This window comes from Apodemus sylvaticus, chromosome 3, assembly GCF_947179515.1.
Source record: "Apodemus sylvaticus chromosome 3, mApoSyl1.1, whole genome shotgun sequence".
Classification (NCBI taxonomy): domain Eukaryota; kingdom Metazoa; phylum Chordata; class Mammalia; order Rodentia; family Muridae; genus Apodemus; species Apodemus sylvaticus.
The window spans coordinates 88,876,335-88,889,060 of NC_067474.1; the positions used below are offsets into that span (position 1 = coordinate 88,876,335).

The 12,726-nt window shown below is 41.0% G+C and overlaps 1 protein-coding gene across 1 annotated transcript in view; it reads right to left on the bottom strand.

Moving 5' to 3' along the window:
* Ptprd (protein tyrosine phosphatase receptor type D) overlaps positions 1-11,889 on the bottom strand; it is a 511,224-nt gene extending 499,335 nt beyond the window's left edge. The window contains exon 1 of the mRNA XM_052176673.1: positions 11,814-11,889. The gene's annotated coding sequence lies outside the window, so the exon portion shown is untranslated. The remainder of the gene's footprint in view (positions 1-11,813) is intronic.
* Positions 11,890-12,726: the final 837 nt, after the last annotated feature.

The following is a 12,726-nucleotide window of genomic DNA, read 5'->3' on the forward strand; positions in this document are numbered from 1 at the left end:
AACTGACTAGTATGTACACTAGTATACTTCTTAAAGGGCCCTCTCGTTTTATAAACATTACGCACACATAATAACATTCAAAATGAGTCCTGGAAGATGCATATTTTAAACATTTCTCATAGAGACTAACCATCTGTACAATAAGCCATTGTCTATTCTACCAAAGTGATTTATTAAAGATAATGAAGCGTATGATTTAATAGCTGCCACAAATCCTTTTTCAAATAAGATGGGCATAAATAATACAAAAAGATGGTCCAATAATAGGCAAGTCCTAACCTCAGATCTATGCTGGATACAGGGTCACAGGAAACCACATGTGCTCAGTTAACTGTGGAAGAAGTGAAGGCGAAGAACAGTCATGTCTGTAGCAAAGATCGGGCTCCCCATGTCTTACTTTCTGAATCATCATGACTGTGATGTAGCGAGCCCCTTTTCCCCAACAGACTGCACAGAGGTGAGGGCAGAGCAACTCAAGTTTTGCAAAACTCTGTTAGTGCAACTTACAGTGGGCAGTGTTTCCCTGACTCCTACATCCACTCAGCACCTTGGACACTGCAATGGGCAATTCATGAGAAGATGAATTCTCAACAGAAGAGCAGCAGAGTTCAAGAATTAAATAAGCTCTCGGAATCTCTGCCATGCTGATGCATGCCTGCACCGCCCCACCCCAAGCCCCATTCCAACCTATTCCATCACCCATAATTTTAAATAGTATGCATGGCCAGCTATCAAAAATTATTGCTTTGACCAATAACAATAACATGTGATTCATTATTAATGTTCTAAAACATATAACACCAAAATTATATGCATTATTTGACTCTATAGCATGCAGGCATACCTCCTATTTGCAAACTAGCTATCTCCCTCTGGTAGCAGTCCTGTCTTCCCACAGCCTTATGGAAACAGTGTGGCAGATTTCTAACAACAGGAAATACAAGCCATCTTACATGACAGCTGTTTGGCACGAACAGACTGCCTGGCTCTGCCTTATTGTCAGGACCCAGCTATTCACTGATAAGCTGGAGCATCTAGCCTTGTTTGCCATAGTACCCAGTCAGTCCATCTCCAATGAACTGGAGGCTACACATCCTAGTGTTCAAGTAGCACCAAGCTTGAGAAAATATCCCTGGCTCAAGATAAACAAGAGGCCTATGTGTGGGGCCTCTGCAGTTCCCACTGCCCTTGCACTTGTAAGCCTGGCTTGCCAGAACCGAGATCATTTTATTAGATGCCATTAGTGTCTGTTAGGACGGTCATTTGAATAACAACAGATTGGCAAGTATAAAACCAAGGCACCTGTTGTACATTTGGCAGCCTGGATGAAACCCCTTAAAATGAAAACAAATAAGAGCTATAATCATGCCAAGCGATGGCTTTTGGTTCAATAATGACCATGTGTCAGAATTAAGTGCATCTGGGAATTCTTACCACAGCCAGATGTAAAGGCAGATTTGTCTTGTCTGGTGGCATATGACTGGATACACACAGTCTACTGATATTTGGCTTTGTCGTGGTTTAGTAACCAACTAGGTAAGTGGAACCATCTCAAACAAAGTAAATTAAATACGGCAAAGAATCCAACAATATGCTCATAAACTGTAGACCCTAAACATGTAAGAGTTGGACCGTGAACTAACTCATCTCTGATTTTTCTGTATATATTGGAAAAATGAATGAGAGAGTAGTCAAGTGGGAACAGAGATTGTTCAAGATTATAGAAGAGTCCCAGAGGGACACTGGGAACTGCAAAGACTTTGGCAAAGCTATAATATGTGTCTTTGAGGTGAGTAGGGGGAAAGAGGAAATGACTGTGGATGGTAAGGGAACAAGAGAAAAAAGTTTGAAATGACACCAAGAATCAGGTGGCTTTGTTTAAGTATTATTTCAAGGTTTGCAATAAGGGGAACAGGAGCCAAATTCAAGTATGTACTAGTCAATAATAAAGTACAATCCAAATCCACATAGCCAATTGTTGCTTGAAATCAAAGACTGCATACTTTCATTATGAGAATTATTTTTATGAATCATGTACTAACTACAAAAACTACATGTAGTGATACTTCCCTGTAGTCCTAGCACTCAGGAGGTACAGGCAGGAGGCTCAAGAGGTCAAGGGCATCCTTGGCTGATGAGCCAGTTAAAAGTCAGCCAGGGATGCAGGAGATCCTGTCTCAAACAACAACAAAGGCACTAAGTAACTATGGAAAAAATCTCCACACATGTTACCCACACAAGGTGATAGTTCCTGAATATCAATAAAAGCATTTGCTGAGGATTTGTTAAAGATCAAGTTGGCTACAGAACCAAAGAGCAAAGGCAGTCACAGGTACATGGGACGCTGCAGTTTAAGCAACAAAGGATGCTGGATCTGTACAGACAGAAGGCTAGAAAGAGGCTAACACTTATTCTAGCACCACCAAGATAAACAGAGAAGATTCAAGAGAAAATATTCTAAATTATTAACTTTAAAATCAAATGTTAAATTAAGTTTCTCTTCTAAACTCTTTTATCCTTTTGTGTAAAAATACATCAATTTCAGGTTGCACCTAGAAAACAAAGTCATAGTCACATATATTTCGGCCACCGTTGCTTAAAAACAGTAACTGGGCATGCATATGAGATTTACTGAATGTGCTAATCTCAGTTTCCAAGTGTTTTTATGTAAAGACACTGATTAAGAACCAAAACATGGGTACATTCTCAGGACAAAGAAAGTAGTCCTGCCCTATGCTTCCTGGAGGTTATAATTAATAGATTAATTTATAGAAAAATGTGTGACTAAACAGCCCAGTGTTTGCATTTGAGAAGCATTTTGGAAACTTGGACCCGAAGGACTTTAATGCTAAGACACAAAAAGTCTCATAAAAGAAAAAAGCATTCTCCATGTGACTTTATGTACCATGTCTGATTTAAAACTTCAGGGTGCCCTGCTGTCAAGGAAAGAAATAATTTTCCAAATCACCAAACAAATATAACATGCTGAATTTTATTCTTTAGAAAACCATAATTAGTTAGAAATAGTTATCTAAAACTATTATTCCTCTCCCCCTACACACACACACACACACACACACACACACACAAAACAGTTCCAAATAAACTCCTATAAAACAGGTTAAATGGAGAAAAAAATAATCAACTTGCCCATCTGTTATTGATAATAAAATTATCAAGAGAGCAGTGAAAGCAAATATTTTAAAAGCCATTCTAATGGAGGAAAGTTCCCAGATAGATGTGAAGCAGGCTGGTTGCCAGCAAACCGCGCAGGTACGCGCCACTCCCTTGGCAGAGCTCCACCTCTTTGATGGGAGGCTGCTCTTCGGAGATTCCTGCTTGATTTATACCTCTCTTTATAAAAATGCTTTTGATTCCTAGTGGGTAGTTTGAAAGTGCCAGGTTTTATTACTTTAAAATCATTTTTGGTACAGATCCTTCACCTAACCCTATCCAGGACTGAGTCCAGAGCTCAACAGCTTATCACTGCCTTGGAAACCTGACATGGCAGTGCTAGAAAGCAACAACAGCCAAAGGTCAACTGCCCAGACCCCTGTAGGGAAACGTGTTTCTCGGGAGAATAAGGAAGAGAATCTTCAGAACAGGCACAGATACTCTACATAAGCTTATATTTTTTCATAAATTTGTGCCAAAGAAGCAGAACGTGCTTGCTATGTGTGAGATAGGTTTTTTATCATGTTTTTTGACACAAGAAAGAGGGGCTTAAGAGTGAAACAGATTGTTTGATTGCTAACACAGCCAGACTTATAATTCCGGCCCTCGGATCCACCCATATTACCTTGAGCTCATTCCTAATCAGTTTTTCTTCCTATGAAACTGTAACATAGAAATAGCTAATTAGCATTTAATATATATAATATTGAAATAGGGATTAAATGTAATACTGAAAGGAAGGAACCAAGAAGAATGTCTAGTACATTAAGTACTCAGTACATTGTAGCCACTACCACTAACATGACTATTGCTTGGTGATCACTATCATTAGGCCTGCAATAACAATACTAAAAAAAATTATCTCCAAAGAGGAATGCTGAATTTCACCTATCTCAAGAGTCCTGAGGTTTTTGGAGGGACTCAGCCTAGGGCATCCACATAACTTAGGCTGTCACTAAATTATATCTCTTATAACTCTAGGCTATCATCATAGGCATATATTTACAGTGGTTCTCAACCTCCCTAATACTGTGACCATTTAATACAGTTCCGCATGTTGTGGTGACCCCCATTATAAAATTATTTCATTGCTACTTCATCAACGTAATTCTGCTACTGTTATGCATAGTCATGCAAATAATCTGATATGCATGGTAATCCAACATGTGCCCTTTGTGGGGGTTACAACCCACAGGTTGAGCACCCTTGGCTTATGGTAAATTTATTCTTTACTTTCATGATTTAAATTAAATACAGCTTAAATTCAAATCCTTAGTTCCATTCAATCCAAAGAAAAGGACAGAGTAAGTAAGTTGGGCATTAGTTGGTTAGACAATTTAGAAACATTTCATTGGTCACAAATTGATACAACAGACATGGAGGGATTCTTGGAACCATATTGGAGAAGCAGAGAGTCCCACAGCAGTCTCCTCCAGGATAGTTCAGGATCTGCTCTTGCACCAAAAACGGGTCACCTTGGGGCTCTTAGTGAGAGAGTAGGCAGGACATGCAAATTACAGTCAGGCTGCACAGGACTGTGCCTGCTGTTGATGGGGAGTTTGCACTTGATTGCATACACACGGAAAAGAAAACCACCGCATTTCAGAAAAGAAGAGAGAGAAAACACTAAGAAAACATGGAACTATATTTATGGACTGCTGAACACCCAAGCACATGGTGAAGTCAGAAAGGGAAAGGAAGCCATACAATAAAGAAATTCCAGGAATAGAACGAGAGAACTGGATAACAAGAAGGAAAGAAGAAAGGTGCAAAGGATGACACCAAATTTACTTCCAGAGGGCTAAATCAGATATGGTTTGGTGTGAAGAAAAATGACTACAAATATTGCTTATTATACCAAGCTAATGATTCAGGAAAGCCTTTTATTTACAACAATCTATTCAGCTGATAGAAACTTAGGATAAGTACTTGACAAGTGCTAGGAAACCTACTTTCAGGGTAATCTATGCAGAAATTGTTGGTTCTATAATAACTTGACAGGAATATCCCAGGAGACAGCATAGGAGGATCTGAGCAGATTAATCAATATTCAAAGAGTTTATAATAGAAATGGAAGATAGGAGGCTGAAACATCACAAGAAAGGAGATTCCATGAAGAGAAGAAAGCAAGGATCAAGGAAAGAGCTCAGAGCAGTGCCCATCCGTGGGAGCCTCCGATAGAAATTGTTTTCAATATTTTATTCTTGTAAGGAACCACTACAATCCTCCAAGGAAAAATAAATAAGAATGACTACATGAAGAGTAAGTAAATTTGGAGTATTTAATGCATTTATAGGCGATTATTCCCTGCTAGTGAAATAATAATGAGAAAGATTAGACTAAGGTATAAAATCAGATCTGAAGAATCAGACTGAACCATTTCAACCAGAGAAGATAAATTGGTAATGCCCCCCTTTAAAAACCCTTTAAGAATATGTCGATTAAAACATAACATGGAGATATGTTTCCCAGGGAGTTGAGGGTCTACTTGTGAAGAAAGAAATGATTAGTTTCATTCAATATTTCATTGTAGTGAACATTCGGAAGGATAGAACATAATCTTATGCTAAACCCTGAAAACAAATGTCTTTTGACCCATAATAGTACGCTGTGTCGGCATTTGATGTGACTAGTCTAATTTCTTCCTGTGGAACTGTGCTGGTGGGTCTTAGGGAAAGATAGAAGGCAGTAAGTAAATTCCTATCTTCCATCAACACATTTGACCTCAGAGCAAACCCCACAACTGGCTACAGGCACCCACCATCCATCACTGTTCTTGAAACTGGATCTTTCAGGAAAAGACAGCTGCACTGGGCAAGGGCTGAGCAGCTTTCTAAGATGCAATGCACTTTTTTTCAAAGCACTTATTTTGGTTTAGTATTTTAATTAACTGCGTTTCTAAGCATTTCTTTCCCCAAACTGCAGTTTCACATCAACAGCTATCCTTGGGAATCTATTAATTCATTCTTGACTTTTAAAGGAAATGCTCCCCGTACATTCTAGGCAAAGTCATTTCTAGCTTTTAGTTTGAAAGCTTTTCTGAGATAGTGGTGTACTGAGGCATACTAATATGCACAGACTGCAATGAACACGCTGGGCAAGAAAGATTGTTCTAGGATCGGCAATGATTACAACAAATGCACACCAGAAAGCAGAGGAGGAGGGAAGGATACACAGACACCTACATCCAACAGATCTGAGTTTTAAATCAGTCATCAGCAATTTAGAGCAAACGGATAATGATCTAGATAGCTATTTACCATAAAACATGTGTCTAGCCTAAAGCATACTTATCACATAGCTAACACATATAGGGCTTATATAGAGTGATTTTTACCCTTAAACAATAACAAATATTTTATTACACAGTTAGCTGGATTGTCATCAGTGCATGGTTTTTCTCTCCACCTTAGAGATGATGAAACTCCCTCCCCAGGCAGGATGGGATAGGACTGAGAACCTGAGTTTCCCTTAGAGCAAACCTATGGCTATCCATCTTTTCGAAGGCTGGAGCAAACAGACAGACAGACAGACAGACAGACAGACAGACAGACAGATAGATAGATAGATAGATAGATAGATAGATAGATAGATAGATAGATAGATAGATAGATAGAAATGGAAGTGAGTTGACATTGCAGAGGAGTCTCATACCTTGTTATCTGATGCTTATAGTTAATCATTCTATTTAAGATAATTTCCACAAATTTCTAAACAAAGCCACGAAACTTTTTAAAAAATACAATTAATTCTTCAGCCTCAGTTTCTTTCATTAGCTACTGCTACATTAGCTCAAAGGTTGCCTTTTGTTGTTGTTGTTGTTGTTGCTCTTTAAAAACAACTAAGATTCTGTAAATTCAATTAATATCAAGAAGCTGATGGATTTATGGATGTTAAAGCCAGTAAACGGCACCGTGGGAAGGGCTGTGAATCTCCTGACATTGTTGTCTGAAGGTCAAAGCTCAGCAAAGAGAGGCAGTCTTTCTGGTCACTGAGCGCAGAGCACTGGGACAAAGCCTAGACTCTGATGGTGCTCGGCTGTGGGACTTGGTTCTCAGCAATAAGCTGTCAGTGCCACACAGCCATTGGTAGTGGAAAGCTGTGTTTGATTGCACCTTTCAGGTTAGGGGAGAGGAGCACCTAAGTGGTTGGTCCATATGTGCCGGCCTGCCTGTATCCATGGCCTAGCCCTTGCAGACAGAAAAAGCCACCTTTGCTTTCCAAATGATCGCCTTTTTGAAATTTTATTGCCTGTAACATAGAGAAATTCGACTTAGGGAACAGAAGAACAGGGTTAAAGAGCCATGAAAGGCATTCTTTTAAAAAATATTGATATAGACTGATTGATTAAGTATATCAGCATCAAACAGAACTGATTAAAATTGGTCACTGAGTTATCTTGAGAGAGAAGACACTGCAAGCATCGTCCTGGGCCATTTTTCTTGAGTTGCTTTGAGAAGGGTGGCAATATGAATGAATGGAATCTTAAGTGACTTTAATGCCAAGTCTTAATACCCAAGTCTTAAAGATACTTTAATTAATAAAATACTAACTGCAAGAAATGAAATCAGCTAGCTGCATAAAAAGCATCAGTGATTTGTTAAACAGGAAATGAGGAGCTAATGTTTTAAGGTAATTTTATGGTATGCGCCTGGTAAGAAAGATGCCTTGTGTGCTCCAAACTCACCATGTTATCACGGCATTGATATTTAGGTTTCATTAGGTCAGAGACTGTTACAAAATCTGAGCGTTCGCTCTTTGACCTTGCCAAGACTTATGACACAATTATAAATGTCTCAATTTTCACACTGGATGCTATAATTTTCTGAGATGAGCAATCAGAGAACGAAAGTCACATATTCTTTTAGCTGTCTTTCCTTAGAGCTTAGCTGCGAAAAACTTAAATATACTTCTTGTTTTTAAAAGAAAAAAAAGAAGGGAAATTTGGACACTTTCCTTGTTGAGATATACTCGAGCCAAGGATGACGTTTTCAAAAGCATTACCAACTCCTGATTAGAAGCAAATGAGAGTATCCATGGAGAATATCCCAAACAAACCCATCCTTTGGTAGAACTGTCACTGTAATATAAAAAACCATAGACACTTAGGCAAGGGACGCCTATTCAACAAAAGTCACAGGCAAATACTATCTAAGTAATCTCCTTCCACATTCCCAAACTGCCTCTGCTGAAGCATTGTTGCACAGGAATCCTCTGTCTCATAGTCTACAGAGAATAACTCCTCTCATTGGTCTTTCATGGTGAATCAGTGATAATATGAAACGGGAGGTTTTAAAGGACTGATTCTGCTCGAGGCCTCGGACTACCTGTGTGCCACCACCATTAAGCAGCTTTCCTTAGCGACTTTCTGAACGGTACATGGACTGAGCAAGAAAAAATAAATAAGCCCACGAGGCAGGAAAAGATTACCAATAAATCTGGCTTAACACAATCTCACTCATACTGACCTTCACAATTAAAAATGACTGTCCTTTTATAAAAACGGAACTTATCAAATATTTCCTGAGTCCCCTGGAAAACAGAGCATTATTATCTTTATACCTAGTACCTTAGTCTCTGGATTGGTCACTGCAAGTGTGTTTTGTAGCCACCCTGATAACTATTCTACATCAAAGGTAAAGTTCTTTCAAAGAAACTTTAGGGTAATAGAACCAAGGGCCATTTTATAGATGTCAAAGATATTAGCCTTTAACAAGACTAATGCTCTCAGGATACAAACACACTACAACTCTAGACTGTCTACAAACACATGCTTAAAAAAAAAAACCCTTAAAGAATCAATATTCTGTAGGGTGGCATTTTTCATATAAGACAGTGTTGATAATTCCACATTTATCCTCTAAACCACAGAGTCATTCAGTGCCATGATAGATCAAGTAAATCTGAAGGAATCCAATATTGAAATGTTTACAGTGTATTCTACAAAGAATCATCCCCTTCAATTTGAAAAACTGAAAATCAACAAAAAAATCAGTGTACGTAGACTTGACCTTACTGTCTCATGTCACCAGGATTGGCACAGCTGATCGATTTCAAATTTTTGAAACTGACACTAAGAATGTATACAGCATCTTCAGTCCAGGTCACTCAGATGCTGAGTTAACTACACTTAGAGCTCCGAGTCTCCTCCTCACAAACTTACACAGCACTTTCGAAAGCATTCTAATCACACTATTAATCTGTGCGTATACTTCTTTTAAAGTAACTCTGTTTCATTTATCTTCTAAACCTGCCTTGTGTAAGCAATAGCCTTATGAGACCAATTAGGAAAAGTTATTTATGTTTTCTTTTCTTGTTTTATCTTACCATAAACTAAGAAACAGGCATAAGTATTTTTTGTTGTTTCAGAGTCTATATGAAAAATCACCCTAATACCTGACAGCCATAGATTACCTAAGTAAAAATCTTGAAATATCCTTCAATCAGCATCCACAGCTAATGTCAGAGCATGGGTTGGGGTTTTCTCAAAAGGAAAAAGAAAAAAACAACTTACAGAACTGCCTACTTGAATTTTTCTTAAATGTCTTCTAGGAAGGGTTTGTGTAAGCCATAGCCGGGTGTCTCCTGAATATAAGAACAGTTATACAGGCCCCTAGTGGCTTAGCAAATAGCAGCAGTTGAGGGGAATCCAATTCTTAGTTCTAGACTTTGGGGTATTTTGGTTTTAAACGAGTGTCTATCTTAAAAAGCATGTCAAATAATGCCGTATAGTATTTTAAGCAGCTTTGTGTGTATGTATATATATGTACATATATATACACATCATTACTTTTATTAATTGTTCAACTTCACTGGCCAAGAATTTCTCCCATATGACTGCCACAATAGGACAGTTGACACATCTGCTTCTTTACTTATCAGTAGAAAGTAGTATCTCACCCATCTGCCTTAAAATACATCTGAGGGCCACTTTTCCTATTTGAATCCCATTTCTAGAGTATCACCATTACTAAGGGTTTTATATTAAGTGCTCATTTTTGTAAATTAGATAGGCAAATCTAAATGATACTTTTATGGTTGTAGAAATCTCAATGTGTTTCCCATAAGAGTACCTATTTAAAAATATTTACAATTAATAACAGCCTTTAATTTTCCATCCCCTTGTGTCTTTTCTTCACAAAAGAAAATTCCAGGCAGGCACATTTACAGCTTTTAGCAATTTTTAACTGGACACAATCTGACAGCTGAATTCATGAAACTGACCAGCTTGTCAATTTCACACTTTGAAAGTACAATAATAGCTGATAACATGCGGGTGAATTTAAAAAAATCTGTCACAGAATTGCTAGCTCCATTGAAAAGGACAGTACAGTACATAATTATGGGAGACAGGAGGTAGGGGAAATTTTATTGTCCATTTAGGAGATCTGTTTCAAGAATTTGGGTACAGAGCATAGAAAATGTGCTTCCTCTTTGGTACAATGTACATGGGGCCATATAGGAGATTTGGTCAAAGGAGGATAATGTCTACTAAGCTTTTCCATGAACATCAACTGTGTTTTCATAATTAGGATCATTTAGCCATTCGTTTAAATCAGAATGTTTTGAGTTTACGTATATTATCCTGGATTTGCATCAAGTTGAGACCTTGGTGTGTGCCCTCTGAGACAGAGAAACAGGCACACCATTAGAAGTACCCCCTGGTTGAAGAGAGTCAGTGTAGTTGTTCTACAGACCAGCAAAGAGAATACACCAAAGTCTGCATTTGTAGCTAATCACAACCTCCAGTCTGTGAACTAAGCAGTTACTAGTTACTAAAGGGCTCAAAATGTGTGAGCTACTGCCTCTTAATTCGCTAGCATTGACTATCGGAGCACGTAAAAGATAAACAGTTTAAGAGCAAATACAGGGCCAGCGATCCCTCAGGAATCTTCCAGGGCATTTAAGGTGCAGATCGTAGAAGAAGCTGGGGGGTATAACCCAGTCGAAGAAATTCAGGCAACAGGAGATGCTAAGCAAGTAGAGTAGTAGGAGACAAACTGGTAACAACACAAGTGGGTTGTGATAGTCTGGGTTTTGAAGAACGGCACTACTATTTGTAATTTAGAACACACGATTAATGAAAACCAAGCTCATACATACTGTTCAAAAAATAATATAAGCGGAACAAACTGACTTCACTTGTTAAAAATTTAAAATAAAATCAACGTCGCAGAGAAGAACCAGGGCAAGTTTTTGTTGTTGTTTTTAACATGTCTATAGAAAAGCCTACAATCAGCGTGTAGCAAAGCAAGGGATCTTCGGTTGGTGGCATTCTTTTTGAATTGTTTCCTACTACTTCAACTCTTCATAATAAATTATGTGTTCCCTTTCCCTGGAAGAAGTGTGTGCGAGTACACCAAATTCCCGGAGCAGAACTAGAGCTCCAACCCGGTCACAGAAAGCGCTCCAAACAATCCCCCTCCCGCAGGCAGCCGCGGACCCTCGAGTGTCTCCTATTTTTCCTTCTCCGCACCAGTTCAGAGCAGAGAATACAAAAATCGCCCTCCAGAACCGGCCGCTGCCGCCCGGGGCAGATCGCCGACCCCAAACTGAGCAGGGTCCGGAGCGGAGTCGCTCCGGGCACACGGTGGTCTCGGGCTAGGCGGGCTCCGGGCTCTAGAAACCGGACGGCTTACCTGCTCACGTCGGCTCAGGGCAGCCGCCGCCCGCGCTGCTCCCAGCACGGCGCTCCAGCCCTCCGAGGCCGCGCCGCCTTCGGGCGGCCGCTCAGTCCCGCAGCCGCCGCCGCCCAGCCCGCGCGGCAGCCGCAAGTGGCGAGTCCGCGGGAGTCCCGGCCGTGCAGCCGAGCGCCCCGCCTCCCTTTGCCAGCGCCGTGTCCTCGGCCCTGGCGCCCGCCGCTCGCCGCCGCTCCCGCTCCTCCCGCAGTTCCACGCTCCTCCCGCTCCTCCACGCTGCTCCGCGCCCTCCTCCTCGCGCGCGGCTGCTCCGGCGCGCTGCTGGGGGGTCCGGCCGCGGCTCGCCTCCTCCCTCCGCCTCTCCCGCTTCCTCCTTCCTGCTGCTGCTGCTGCCGCCGCCGCTGCTTTTAAAGCAGATTCTTTGGCCACAAATAGCAACTCGGCTGCCCCCCTCAGCGCCTCCCTCCGGTTCTTGTCTTCTTCCCCCCAAAAGTGAAGCGCGAGCGAGATAACCCGATAGTGAGGCCCGCGAGGGTGAGGGGAGCGGGCAAGGGGCGCCCACAGCTCGAGAATGGGGTCCTGATTGCTCCGGCCAGGGCCAGGACAGACAGAGTATCCAGCTCACACCTTAAACCTGGCGGGAACCTGGCGGTCACAGTTGCCGGCGAGGTGGCTCGGTTGGGGAAATGCAATGAGGAAGCTCAAGAAAGTAATTTTCTAGGCTTCTCTCTTTGTTTCCTTGTCTGGGTGATTTCTAAAATCCTCATAACTGCTGGAGATCGCACGGATCGCTGTGCCCAACGCTTGGGGATTGTGTGTGAGTGCCGTCTGAGCCCGAGTATGAGTGTGGGTGCGTCCCGGGCGTGGAGTGCCAGTCCGCTGCGCCCGCTGGCAAACCTTCAATCCGGACCGC